The following is a 15,581-nucleotide window of genomic DNA, read 5'->3' as shown; positions in this document are numbered from 1 at the left end:
CTGCTGAGCCAAAACATTTTATAATTCTTTGGGCTTCACAAGGGGATCCAACTCAGAAGCTGCAGTGACTCAGAGAAAGATAAATGCTTCCTTTGGTCTCCCCCTCCCCCACCCCCCGCCTTTTAGTTTCTAAGTACGTGTCTTGAGCTTTATCTGGAATTGTTAGGTCTTGTGGATTGAATTCAGCTTCAGAAATCAGGGAGTATGTCTTTACGGCCATGTACTTCACTAGTGACTGTCTTGGTGACACCAAAAAGGTCATAGAATGTTGATGTGCTTTCTTCCCCATCCGTTTATAATAAGATCTCAGAGAGCACCATCAGGTTGGATGAATCTAGCTTATGGAATGCTTAGAAATCCCTGAAGGATGCTCGTCCTCCAAAAGTCTCTTCATAGTTAGCCAACCTGCAGCTAGGAAAGCTAATATTCCACATAATGAGGTAATTAGTTCCTCTTCAAGTTCTAAAAGTCATTTTTGTCATGGAATTGTCACCCGCTGCCAGTTTCTGTCTAGGTTCCTCATATATATTAAAATCTTTACTTCTAATGATAATCTTTTTCTTTATCTTAGAAAAAAATTAGATCCATTTTAAGAGTAGGAAAAAGAGATGCAAACTCTAAGGAATCTCTAGGGGTGATTTATATGTTCTTTTTCTTGATTGTGGGGATAATTTCACAGATGTATATGTACAACAAAACTTATCAAAGTTGACACTTTAAATGTGAATTATACCTTAATAAAGTTATTAAAACAAAACAAGACTAAACTTTATATCCAACATTTCCCACTTCTGATGCCAAGAGTTTGTTATAATGCCTTGCACTGTTACAAATAAATAGGTGTTTAAGTTAAAAAAAACAAAAAAAACAAAAAACTCCATAAGGAAATAGTGTTGGCTCAGACAGAACTTTCTAAAGTGTCCCCAAGGTGTCATTTTATCCAACTATTTTGCCTACTTTCAGAATCTAAGAGAACTTAAAGCAAGATTCTGTTTCTGGGAAAAGAGATTTAAGGGTAACTTACCATCAGCAAGATGGCAAAGTGATAAAGTTCTTCCAGAAATTATCTAAGACAAAGTTGCATATAGGAGACAGCTGGGAATCCACTCTTAAACAAGCTTTAACATTTTTAGCCTTGCTTGGGCACCATCTTAATTGTTATCATATGGTTAACTTCTCACCAGTTCTGACGGCTTATGATTTAAGCAGTATTTATTGGTCATTTTGGCGGCTAAAATTTCAAACCAGACTCTATGGATTGGAACAGGAAGCATGAAGCAGGGAAAGTGAAGGGTCAGCTATCACTTAAATGGTGGGAAATTGCCTTTTCTCTTTCACTCTCAAAAGTACAGTAAGTTTGCTAATTTATTCAGATCAAATGTTAAAACTGTTTGTAGATGGGGAACAGATCAATAGGGTACTTGTAGTGACTGAACATTCAAGAGTAGCACTGGGTTACACTTATTGGGAAAGGAGTCAGCAGCAGGGCTCTCCCCACCACCAGATCCTGGTTCTCTCTTAGCGGTAAGGGCCCTCGAATGGGGCCACGAGTTGTAAAGCGAGTTCAGGTATACCTGGGAGATACTGTGGGTTTTGTTCTAGACCACCGCAATAAAGTGAGTCTTGCAATAAAGCAAGCAGTAATCTTTTGCCAATGGAGAGTTTTTTGTTTGTAAAAAAACACAACACCTGTGAAGCACAATAAAGTGAACTGTAGTAAAATGAGATACACGTGTACATTTCCCACTTGATGATAGCCACACTTGTTTGTTTGCAGGCTTGGTGCTCTATATGTGTCATTTTTACCTGAACTTCACACTTTGAAATAGGTGTATCATTCCCATTTTATAGAGGGGTAACTCGAAGCAACCTACCCAGTGTTACATATACTAATACAACTAAAAACAACAAATGCCCATATAGTATTTACTATGAGCCAGGGACTATACCAATTGCTTTACATATATTGACACATTTATCCTCTCAGTAACCTAATAAGATATGGAACATCATTATTCCTGGTAAAGACAAGGAAACTGAAGTAAGAAAAGGAACAGTAACTTGTCCAACATCACACGTTTGATAAGTAGTAGAGTTTATGCTTTATTAAACACAACATTGTGTGTCTTATATATTGTTGGCAGTCAATTAGCATTTGTGTGCATGTGTATCTGAGTGTTTTGTATGTGTCATTGAGGGAGCTGGTTCTGGCAACATAACAATTTGTTCTATTTCTAACCCAAATCTCCAATTTAGTTCAAACAATTAAGGCTAGGTTGAAGCTAAACCGGACTGAGGTTTGTGCTCTGCCAGAGCCACAGAGCACCCCATGACCCCAGCCAGTTTCCACTTACAGCTTCCAACGTCCTTTGGAGAGCTATACCTACTCCCACTCCCAGTGGTTCTAGAAGGGCCATTAATCACAGTGACCCCTGACCACAGAAATGAGCATGTATTCTCTGCCTGGCCAATCTAAAACCTCTTTGATGGCCACAGGGGCTGTCCCAGCATTAAACATTTGACCAAACAAGAACCAATTAGGGTCCTTTCTTGAGATTGCATATTTATATGCTCAGGGAGAAAACCTCTGTTTCCTTTGGAAATTTCCATTAGGAGTGATTATGCCTGATCCTGTATGAGGCCATGTTCCTCTTCATCCTGCCTCTGCCCATGGCAGAGGCTCAACCATAATGGGAGAAAATGAGGCCCAACACCAAGAAAAGCAGAGACCGGCAAGGGGACTGAGAAGGAGGGAGGGAGAGAAAGAAAAAAAAAGACATTATTTGAGTCTTAGAAGTTTCTCAGGCCCTCTTGACCCCCGTATTTCCTAGTTATATAAACCAGTAGATGTCCTTCATTATTTAAGGTAGTTTTATTTGTGTTTCTTTCACTTGGTTACCTTAAAAGTACTGACATATTCAGGAAAGTCTTTTTTTCCTTAAAATATTAAAATATTATATTCGCTCCAAATTTATTTTTAATAATAATGAGCATATATCTATACTATTATGAGGGAACGTAACTGTGATTCTTTAAAGACTTATAGTAAGATTATTCTATTTGTTTTTAGGGAAGTCTTACCATGGAATGCCGTATCATTAGAGAGGAAAATAGGAACTAAAAGATCAATATTAAACAAATGTAAAATAATATTGAATGGGAATTCTAATTGAAAAATAAAAATTAAAAAAAGGTCAATATTATTCTCCCTGTTATAACCCAAAAAAATCAAAAGATCAGAGGCGTGACTAAGGTACAGTTAGTGAAATCTACTGGATCTGAGAATAAAAATAAATTCCTTTTTGAAGAGGACTCCCTTTGGTAACACAAAAGATTAACCAGGAACAATAAAAATTGGGGCAACATTCTAAAATTTCTCTTTAAACCAGAATGCATTTGAATGTTTTCCTACAAAATCTACTCCAATTAAATAGATTTCAAGGACTGGGGACTCTGTGGCAAAGAAATTTCTATAAAGTCCTATTCACCCCGATATACTTCCTTTGGTCCCAAAATACCTAAACGTATACCTTTATGGAGCCATTCTTTTTTAAAAAAATAATTTTTTTATTTTTCAATTATAGCTGACATATTATATTAGTTTTAGGTGTACAACATAGCGATTACACATTTATATAACTTATAAAGTGATCCCCCTGATAAACCTAGTACCCACCTGACACCATACACAGTTTTTACCATATTATTGTCTATATTTGTGATATACTTTACATCCCTATGACTATTTTGTGACTACCCATTTCTACCTATTAATTCCTTCACCCATCCCCAATTCCCCTTCCATCTGGCAACCATCAAAATGTTATCAATATCTATAAGTATGTTTCTGATTTGTTTGTTCGTTTGTTTATTTTGTTCTTTAGATTTTACATCATATAGCATTTGTCTTTCTCTGTCTGACTTACTCTGCTCAGCACAATACCCTTTAGATTCATCCATGTTCTTGCAGATGGCAAAATTTTATTCTTTTTTTATGGCTGAGTAATACTCCATTGTACATAACCCCTCTTCTTTATCCATTCATTTACTGTTGAACATCTAGGTTGCCTCCATATCTTGGCTATTGTAAATACTACTGCAATGAACATGTGGATTTATATGTCCCTTCAAAGTAGTGTTTTGGGTTTCTTTGGATAAATACCCAGAAGTGGGACTACTGGTTCCTTCTTTGTTATAGCCTTTGTTGTAAAATCTATTTTGTCAGATATAAGTATTGCTATCACAGCTTTTTTGTTGTTGTTGTTTATTTTCATTTTCTTAAAATGTCTCTTTCTACCTCTTTATTTTCAGTCTGTATATGTCTTTCAATTTGAAGTGAGTCTCTTGTAGGTAAAGGTCTTGTCCATTCAGCCATCCTATATTTAGATTGAAGCATTCAATCCATTTACATTTAAAATGATTATTGATAAATATGCAGTTATTGCCATTTTATTATTTCTATTTTTTATTTTTTTTCTTCTGTTTCTTCTTAAAAAAATCCCTCTGAGATTTCTTGTAATACTGGTTTGGTGTTGATGAACTCCTTTTGCTTTTTCTTGACTGGAAAGCGCTTTATCTATTCTTCAATCCTAAATGATAGCTTTGCTGGGTAGAGTAATCTTGGCTGTAGGTCCTTGCTTTTCATCACTTTGAATATTTCATGACAATCCTTTCTGGCTTGCAAAATTTCTGTTGAGAAATCGGCTGATAGTCTTATGAGAGTTCAGGGAGCCATCTTTTCGAATAAACATTCTCTTTCTCTTGTTTTCCTTAAAAAAAGAAAAAAGAAAAAAACTTCTTTGCAGGATATTATATCGCTTTCATCTTAAGACAGTAATTGTATAGCAGTTAAGGACATGGATTTGAGCCAGATAGCTTGGGGTCACATCCTGGCTGCACCATTTACTAGCCATGTGACTACCCCTCTCCTTACTTTCTCCCCTCTTTCTGTTCTTTGTTTCTCCTCTGCAAAATGGGAATAATAATAATAAATGCTTGGAGGGTTGTTGTGAGATTAAAGAAGATAACACTCATAAGTCTCTTAACATGGTGCCTGGCATATAGTACTTACTCAATAAATATCAGTTATTCTGCTGTGAGTAAGTCATCCTGGATGGGTGCAAAGAGCATCGAGAAACTAGCCAGAAGTCCTGATGCTAAATCTGCTCCTCCAAATGTTGTCTGAGTGACCTTGACCAAGTGCACCTCGGTTTTTCTCACCTGATAAATGGTGATACCAAAGCCCCTCATGCCATGTCCCAGTGGTAGCAAACCTGAGATGGATGTTTTGAGGATAAAATGAGGTAGTGGAAGTGAAAGAGGTTTAGAAAGAGTAAATGGACTTAAATAATCAGCACTATCAGGGGAAATAGTTTATTCATTCAACTAATATTTACCAAGTGTCTTCCAGGTACAAGGACCAAAATACAGTTTTATCTTCAAGCAGGTGGTCAATCTTGCTCTGTGATGGAAGAAATTCAGAAGAGAGTATGAAAACTGGATCAATTAGAGAAAATGTAAGACATGAGGAATGAGGGAGAGACCAGCATCACCTTCTTCACATTTTTGCAAGAGGCTAACTCCATAATATTTTCCTGAACGTTTCTCAATATGGCCAACCCAGAGCCTGCTGTGATGTGATCTGTTCTTCAAGCCAGTCCCACTCGAAGTTAAGTTGGGCACATATTCCTAAACAGCTTGGAGGAAAAGCCATTTCCACATAGCATGCCCATGGCTCTGAATTCATACAAGTCGTTCTCCAAGGAGCAGAAGTTTTATATATATAATGTTTTAATTGTGGTAAAGTACACATAACAAAATTTACCATCTTAATTATTTTAAATATGCAGTTCAGTAGCATTAAATGCATTCATAATGTTGTGCTTCTACCACCACCTTCCATCTCCAGAACTGTTTTCATTTTGTAAAACTGAGACTCTATACCCATTAACATCAACTCTTTCCTCTCCCCAGCCCCTGCAACCACCATTCTACTCTCTGTCTCTGAAAGTTCGACCCTCTAGGTACCTCGTATAAGTGGAATCACATTGTCTTTTTGTGGCTGGCTTTTTTCACACAGAGCTTTTTTTGAAAAGGTCTAAGATAATTATCCCTAGAAATTTGGAATTTTCTCATATTCTGTTTTATTCCAGCCACCAGTTTATGACAAGTTTTTTCTCTCGGTTTTTATGGCACCCAGGCTTCGGTAAAAGGGTAGAAGGTGCCACTCTGTTTCTTATGGCTGCCAATCAAATTGGCAGTATCTGGTTTCTCAAATTTCACCTTTTGTGGCTCTCTCAGTTTTCCTCCACTTTCCTTATAAACAAGGCCTTTGGTGGGTAGGGTGGATGGCTGCGAGCCACGGGCCCTTGGACACTTTTGTCCAAGGAGTTTAATGGAAGCTTCTGAAGTCTGTAAAGCAAAGTGAGAAACAACAGCAGCTCATCCACGCTGAGCCTCCATTAATAATGTGACGTGCATTTGTCTTAAAGGTAAACATACTCTGAGATGGGAACATTGCAAAGAGAGCCCGGAAAGAGGCTTATCAGCAGGGGAGAGGCCAAAGGCACAGATCGCTGGTCATCCCAGGGCCGACAGACAGAGGTGTCATGCTGGTGTTGCCTTAGGAACAGGCCTCAGAACCCAAAACCTGAAAAGAGTATAGTCTGACCTCATCTGCTACACCTGGGCTCTCTAGATAAGCTCCCAGCTAAGCAAAGCCCATCTTCTTTGTGCAGCTGACATTTTAAGAAGCACTCATTCCAGGAGTTACACTTCCAAATGGTGGTTGCCCTCCTCAGTCACCATGCCATGGGGACATCATCTTGTCCACAAGGGCCACCCTGGAATGCTGCTTTGAATAAGCCTACAAGCAAAGACAAAATCTGGTGAGCTTTCTCAGTGGAGGCAAGTTAAGCTTTGGATTCGATTTTGAGACAGATACTGAAATCTGATAATGAAGCATGTGGTTCACCCAGTTAAGTGGTTTGGGATGAAAAAAAAACAGGCTTAAATTTGTATAAAATAGTAGCTGGTGTTCATTGAGGCAGGCCAGGTACTATTCTAAGTGTTCTAGATAGCATATATATTTAATAATTTCAATAACACTTTGGGTTAGATAGTATCATCTCAGTTTTACAAAGCAGAAAACTGAGGTACAGAGAAGCTAAATAACGTGTCCAATGTTATGCAGCTACCAAGTGGTAGATTTGAAATCCAGCCCCGTGCAGTCTGATTCTGGAATTCTCTCTTTTAATTCACTATATTGGCTCCCTAATTTACTTGTGTGGCCTAGAAATTGCTCATTTAGAGGTTATCAAAGGGACTCCCTGACCCAATCTCTTACTTTTTTCCAGGTCCACAAGGCCTGGAGTCTCGTGACTAGAGTTACTCCATGGCATTTTGTTTTTGACAAATGCTCCTGTTAAAATGCATGTGGATTGCTTTGGAGAGCATTTATTTAGAGGTGTTTAATAAATTTAAAAGACTCAGAGAGCAGCAAGATGGAAATATGAAAAACAAAACTGTGCATTTCGATGGAGCAAGAAGAAATGAGAGATCCTAACCCTAGAATTCCATGAGATGACAGTAGTCTAGGCACTCTATCCATCCATCCATCCATCCATCACCCAGCCAACCATCCATCCGTCCATCCAACCATCCATCCACCCATCCATTTAGCAGGTATTTATTGGAGACCTATAATGTCCTAGGCATCATGCCAAATGATGGGAAATGATGTTGAGTAAAAACAGACTAAGTCCCTCTGAGAGCATAAAGTCTAGAAGAGGAGAAGTAAATCTGAACTGTGATAAAGTCTGGGAAAGAGGAGTACAAGGTGCTATGAGAAGAGATAACAGGGTGGAAGGGGGGCTGATGGAATGATCTTAGGGCACTGGGTGTTTGGGATAAGGGAGAAAGATGCTGAAAGAAAGGCAGGGAGAGGCTCAGCATAGTAGATGGTGCTGAACGCTCAACAAAAGTCAGCTGAATCCCCAAGTTAACTCTCCCTTGATGTTTGGTGAAGACCAAGTACACATGTGTGCCACCTGTTTTAGCCCTGTGAAGGAAGTTATGGTCCTACAGAGTGCTGTTAATAGAGGGGAAGAAATAATGACTTTGAATATACACTAAGTCTTGACTCTCTAACTTTACTGCAATGTCTCTTCAATAACCTTAACTTCAGTTGCCTTATGGATAAAATGATAAGGTCAGACAAACATTGCCTCTAATCTCTCTTGAGAGTCTGAGCGCGGCTATAGTAGATGGCAAGCAGGCTGCCACCACTGTCCATCTTCCTGATGTTTCTGCAGAACCTGAGATATGTGAGGGGCATCGTAAGGCAGCATAGCAGCAGAGGCATTTGGTATCAGGGAGTCCAAGTCAGGTGGGGAGAGCAGAGAAGACTTTCTTCTCTCTGTGCTAGCAGGGAGGAGAATCAAGCCAATGAAGTTTCAACACTTTGTTTACTATAATCTGTAAACTGGGCTCATTTAACGGGGCCAAATCAATTCATTTTGGAAATATCCCAGGAGATAGAGTTTGCCTGGCAAATTCATACTATAAAGAAAATTACAATCCAAACTACTGCTAAGAGTACATTTCAACCAGTCATTTATTTATTAATAATGTTAATAATAATAGTTAACATTCGTTGATCATTAACTTTGTGCTAATTGTTTCACATTCACATTCTCACTTCTCATGTTAACTCTAAGTTATAGATACTGTGCTGTTATTACCCCCATTTTACATATGAATAAACAGAAGTCTAGAGATGTCACATAACTTGCCCAAGGTCTCATTACTGTGAGTGGTACAACCAAAGTTGGAATTAAGCCCATGCTTTTCTGCGATTACAAAAGCAGTTTGCTTTAAATATATATTTTTTAATTTTTCAATTACAGTTGGCACACAATACTCTATTAGTTTCAGGTGTAAAACATAGTGATTAGACATTTATACAACTTACAAAGTGATTGCCCTGATAAGTCTAGTACTCATCCAACATCGTACATAGTTATTATAACATTATTGACTATATTCTCTATACTATACTTTATAACCTTGTGATTGTTTTTATAATTGACAATTTATACATTTAATGTCTTCTTTTTACCCATGTTTTCAATGCCCCTTCTATCTGGCAACCATCAAAATGTTCTCCGTATCTATGAGTTTGTTTTTGTTTTGTTTGTTCATTCATTTTGTTTTTTTAGATTCCACATATAAGTGAAATCATATGATATTTGTCTTTCTCTGTCTGACATTTCATTTAGCATAATAACATCTAGGTTCATCTATGTTGTTGCAAATGGCAAGATTTTATTCTTTTTTATGGCTGAGTAATATTCCACTCTCTATATATGTATTACGTCTTCTTTATTCATGCAGCTTAGGTTGCTTCCATATCTTAGTTATTGTAAATAATGTTGCAATGAACATAGGGGTGCATATATCTTTGCAAAGTTGTGTTTTGAATTTCTTTGGATAAATACCCAAAAATGGAATTGCTGGGTCATAAGGTAGTTCTACTTTTAATTTTTTGAGGAACCTCCATACTCTTTTCTCAGTGGCTGTACCAATTTATCATCCCTTTCCTTGACATCCTCGCCAACACTTGTTGTTTATTTATTGATGATAGTCATTCTGACAGGTATGAGGTAATATTTCATGGTGGTTTAATTTGCATTTCCCTGATAATGATGATGTTCAGCATCTTTTAATATGTCTGTTGGCCATCCGTATGTCCTCTTCACAGAAATGTTTATTAAGGTCCTCTGCCCATTTTTTTAATTGGATTGTTTTTTTGGTTTTTTTTTGGTTTTGGTATTAAGTTGTATGAGTTCTTATTTATTTGGGATATTAACCCTTTATTGGATGTATCATTGGTGGATATTTTCTCCTGTTCAATAGATTGTCTTTTCATTTTGTCCATGGTTTCCTTCACTGTGCAAAAACTTTTTAGTTTGATGTAGTCCCATTTGTTTATATTTTATTTTGTTTTCCTGGCCTGGAGAAACATATCCAAAAAAAATATTACTAAGAGCAATGTCAAAGAATTTTATCGCCTATGTTTATTCTAGGAGTTTTATGGTTTCAGGTCTTACATTTAATTCTTTAAACCATTTTGAGTTTATTCTTATATATGGTTTAAGAACAAAGCCCATGCTTTTAAACACTATATTACTTGTTCATTAAGAAATATAGGTCTCTTAGCCCAACATTGCTAGATTTTACAGATGGGTAAAAATTTTTAAACATTTTGGAGTCTGACAAAGAGGTGTCGAGTTTTGGCTTTGTTAAATGCTTCTTTTTCAAAAAGCCTATTTCTTTTCCTTTCCCCCTGAAATCTCAGTTCCTCCACCATGTGCCTCACAGAAAGCCCCCCTCCTATCTATCATTACCCTTCTATGGAGGTTCAGGAAAACACTGTTCTGTTTTCTCTAAAGTTAACCCCATATTCCTTCTGATGAAATTTCCCCTCATTCTCTAGTACCTTTAAATCTTTCTGAATACAGGAGTCTTCTTTTCTAGTTTCAAGCATGCCTAAGTTTTTCTGTTCCTAGAAAAGAAATTTTCTCTAGATCCGGCTATCCTCCTGCTCACCACAAACCACAATCTTCTATCTACTTCTTATATATTTGTGTGTGTGTGTGTGTGTGTGTGTGTTTTATTTTTTTATTTTCTCTAGTCCTCAGTTTCATCTGTAAAGCAAGGACTCTGGACTAGAAGATATCTAAAGATGGCTCAGGTATATTATGATTCTAGTGAGCTCTGACACTGTTGATTGTATCTGATATTTAAGGCTAAATGCTGATAGCATTTATATTAAATTGTGGGATTATATATAATAATGATCTGCTAGGAGCCATGTCATTAACTATCAGTGCCTGCTTAACAAAGCATTTGTCAGATTTAAAGTGTTTAATAGAACCAATCAGAATAAAGTAGGAAACTACTCAGTTAAAAAAAAAATTCAGAATGAAATAATCTCGGAATTTAAAAGCTGAATAAACTTAACTCCATAAACTAATCATTGCATGATTCTTGCTTTTCTCATTTTGCTTCGAACCAGTGAGAACCAGGCCCCAAACTGCTGACTGGCTCTAGTAGGAGACCTAATATTTGGGAGCATCTATCCACTGGCCTTTTATGAGCAACACTTTGATTTTGAATGCAGCTTGGAAAAAAAATAGGATGGCATGTTTTGTAATCTTTTATAACTCAAACTTCCACTAACTTCATCTGGTTTCTATCCTCCCCACCACACAATCAGTCTGAATATTTGAGGTTTCCCTATTGTCTCCAGTAAGGTTCTTGGACACAAGGTCAAATTAAGGGCAAGTCTCACAGGTCAGAGTATTCTATTTTGAGTCACATGAATGTGTTTCTAAATAATTTTAAAAAGTAAAATCACTGCATTACTGAAATTATTGACTCTTCAACCAAGTAAGTGAGTGAGTCTTGGGCCAAAACCAAAGACCATATTTTAAAGATAACCAATTTTTTAAAAATGATATTTCATCACAGTGCACATAGACAAAAGGAATTTGTTTCAGCCATGAGGAGGGCATTGCTCTGCTCAAGGTTTGGGGAGTCTGATTTGTTAGGGGCCAACAACCTTTCCCTGCTTTGGGATTTTTTAGAGTTTTTTTGACCATTTGACATTGCACAGTTCTTAGTTTCCAGTCACAGGTTCTCTTGAGGGCAACATCTTTTTTTACTGGGGATATATGTGAATATTCAACCACATAAGTTTTGTGCCATCGTGGTACTTCATTATTCATTTCTTTGACATTTTGGGGACAATCTGTCAAAAGTGTGTAAAATATCTTAACAGCTTCCTTTTAAAATAAAGCAAAGCACACTTTGAGGAAATATTACCTGAGTGACATTAACATTAAAACTAAAATGCTGCGCTTGATACACTTATAAGATCAGTGAGAGTGTCGTCAGTCTTAAACCGAAGGCTCCTTCCATATTGTCAAGTCACTCAGATAATTCAGACAATTCAGACAATCATTCCAAGTATTTCAGGATTTTGACCTCTCATTAACTCCTCTGTTTTCAATTGAAAAGACAAATAAAAATAAAGATAAGGTCTTTTTTTTCTTTTTAACTTAAATAGTGAATTTAAGACCAGAAAGAAATCTGGGTGTACTAGTTTCTTAGCACTAGTACCACAAATTGAGTGGTTTAATCAATATAAATTTATTTTCTTAGAGTTCTGGAGACTAAAAGTTCAAAATCAAGGTGTCAGCAGGGTTAGTTTCTTTGAGGCCCCTCTCCTTGGCTTGTAAATGGCCATCATCACATTGTGCTGACACATGGTCTTCCCTCTTCATCCGTCTGTGTACAAATTTCCTCTTCTTATAAGGATACCGGTCATATTAAATTGGGGCCCACCCTAATGACCCTATGTTAACTTAATTATGTCTATAAAAATTCTATCTCCCCATATTCTGAGGTGCTAGAGATTAGGACTTCGACCTATGAATTTTGGGGGAACACAGTCCAGCCTATCACACTGAGTAACTAGGGTTTTGATGAGAAATGAAACCCAAACGCTGGAGCTCCTAGGCTTTGGACCTGCATGAATCGGAGACAAGGATGGAGACAGTGCACAGACATGGTACAGCCCAACAGTGAGGTTCTTAGAACCAATTACAAGGCAGTAGTGGCTAACTGATCTGTACAGTTTTTAATTTAGCTTATTTGAATGATCTCGAGATTAATCATTGGCCATTGATTTCTCCATAGCCAATTCAAACAGTATAGCATTTAAAAAGTCATTTAAGAGAAATATGAGTGGGCTTTTCAATGATTCCCCGTTCCCAAGTTAGTAAACAATAGCAGAAAATATAAAATCAAAAGAATATTCATTGCCAGTTGCTCTAGCTTTCATGCTTTTGTTTAGTTAGGGTTTACCAGTCAGCTGGAACCAGAAAACTGCATCAGCCTATTTACTAATTTAGTTCGAGTGGCTGGTTAACATGCTTTACTCGGGAGAACACTTCCAGTCTTGCTGAAGAAAGACTGCGTCCAAATACATAAATCTTGGGCAACAATCTTTTCCAATTAGATGAAAATATTCTCTTTTAAATTGATTTTGCTGTACTTTTTGAACACATTAAAAAACCAATTTGAGGTTTCATATATGCTTTAGGGTCATTTCACTATTTCAAACCCATGCACAAATGTGAAAACATAAAAGGAAGTTAAACCAAGTCTCTGGAGGCAGGGAGATGTGATTAATTGCTGGTCTTTTTAAGGTGAGTCACTACACAAAGCCAAGTGATAAATTAATAATGCCTCAGATCAGGAGTTAATAAAGATGGCTTGCCTAAGAGGTAGATGATAATTCGTAAAGACCTGTTCAGGCAAAATGTCTCAGACAGCCCCGAGGAAGAAAAACAATTGGGAATTACATCCGCCGTGACAGCCCTCGCTTATTACTGCAAGAAATTTAACAAATCAATCTCAGAGCCCAGAGTTAATTCCAGTTTAGATTAGAAAAAAGACTGTTTCTTTTGATGCACACAGACTTTGGGCAGGATGGGGGACTGTTTCATGATGGTGTGGGGAGATGGTGTGGAGGGTCTCCAACAAAAGCCTTAATGGTTTGAGCCAACATACCAAGTATTTGTTGACGGCCCAGAGTTTTGCAAGTAAACACAATGGAAGGCAAAGTGGGTCAGAGTCTGTCAGGCCGGAGGGTCAGTTATGCTGGAGGAGTCTGCTGCCCAGCTTCCAGCAGCCAGTGGGGACCAGACTATGGTTCTGCGCTGCCTCTCAGGAGTCTGCAGGGCAGCGGGCTCATGGCAGGCTTAGCCCCAGGCTCCAACTGGGAGTATCTTCTCTGGTCCCAGACTCCTTCCCAGCAGCCTTGCCCTGGTCAATCAGGCTCTACTCCAAGGCTGGCAGCTGGGTCAGCAAGGCCGCCGAGAGCCTGCAACCAACCCAGATGAGACCTGAAAAGACTTGAGTTTCACTCATTGAATCTTCCTGTTTCCCCTGCATGCACCTGCATTTAGCAGCAAAGACAGAAAAACATCACCTTATGATCTGAGGCCCAGGAAGCTATCACTTTCTTATAGGTGCTCACTATCTGAGGTTGATTTGTGCTCATTATAGAATCTTAACCTTTCTGTGCCCTGGTCATTCATCGGGTTATTATGAGGTTTAAATAAGACAATATTTATCAAATACTTAGCACAGGATAAGGCTATGTAGGTTTGTCTTAAAGAAATGAGTCAGAGATGGATTAAATCTATCTCTAACAGTACCAACTTAGCTCACTTGCTGCCCTCATAATTCCTGAACTTGGCCATTCAAGATTTGTTCATCCCGCTCTTAACAGCATCAGCCCTAGGATGTGTCTCTCCTTTATTCTCATAGGCTGGGCCTTCTTTGGGGAGGGGACTGCAGAAAAGAAAGCTTGGGAAGTGGGGAGAGGGGAGGCTGTGCCAGAGATTCTAGACCTGCTTTGTTAGGCCTCGTTTGGAGGCCCCAGAGAGGGGTAGTCACAGGGGCTCTGAGGCCCCAAAGGGTGTTTTGCTGCTATCTGAGGCTGGGGACAAATGTGACATGCTTATCAGTGGCTGCTGAGTCTGAGGCTGGTCCAGCCTCCTGTGCAAGCCTGGAGCCGCTCAGAGCAACTTTCTCGACCTCCTCCCTTTCTTCTTCTCCATCCCCAGTCCTCCACCTGTGTCTTCATAATGGAGTGAAAAGGGCATTATAATCTGGTGAATTAGACAAGATAGGCCAGTGAAAGCAGAGCACAAGGGTGTGGACTGCCGGTTTTTAGACCCATTGTACCCTGGCTGCTTGACAGTATTACAGGTCATGTGTTATGAGCCCATCCTTCAGCTAAGGAGATTGGGGCTTTTGGTTTCATGACTTGGTGAATGTCCCCTACCAGTTTGTGGGGGGCAGTGTCCAGTATTGGTTAAGCATGTTAAGTACTGAAGTCAGACTCTCTCAATACCTGGGCTTACGTCCTGGCCTCTGGGAAGAAAAGTTCTGAGCTGTTGGTGCTCGGGGACCAGGTGCATATTATTGTAAGAAATGTAACAGATCAATCTCAGATCCCAGCTAACCTCAGTTTCTATTAGAAAGAAGACCGTTTCTTTTGATCCACACAGAGTTTGGACAGGAATAGGGGACTGCTTCGTGATTCCAACAGAGCCTTGGTGGTCTGGGTTAATGTTCTGGCGGATGGCCCAGCGTCCACAAGTGAGCACTGCAGAAAGCAAAGCAGGTCAGGGTTAGGCCAGGGGACTGGTTTTGTGGCAGGGGTCTGCTGCCTAGCTTCCAGCAGGGAAGTGAGGGCCAGGCTGTGGTCTGTCAGTGCTCAGGGACAGCAGCATTCGCCTAGTCCAGGCTCCTACTGTGTCACTAAAGAAAACGAGGCCAGACTACTTATGGGAAAAGCACTGCGCTCAGGGCGGGGAACACCAGACTTGAGGCCTGGCTGTCATAACTGCATCCCGTGCATGTTAGCAAACTGCAATCTCCAGGGGCTTCCATTTCTTCATTGGTAGAGTGCGAGTTAGAGACAAGTTTTCTAACGCTTTTAG

The sequence above is a fragment of the Pteropus alecto genome, unplaced genomic scaffold (assembly GCF_000325575.1).
Source record: "Pteropus alecto unplaced genomic scaffold, ASM32557v1 scaffold57, whole genome shotgun sequence".
Lineage (NCBI taxonomy): Eukaryota > Metazoa > Chordata > Mammalia > Chiroptera > Pteropodidae > Pteropus > Pteropus alecto.
Note: the sequence above shows the minus strand (reverse complement) of the source record.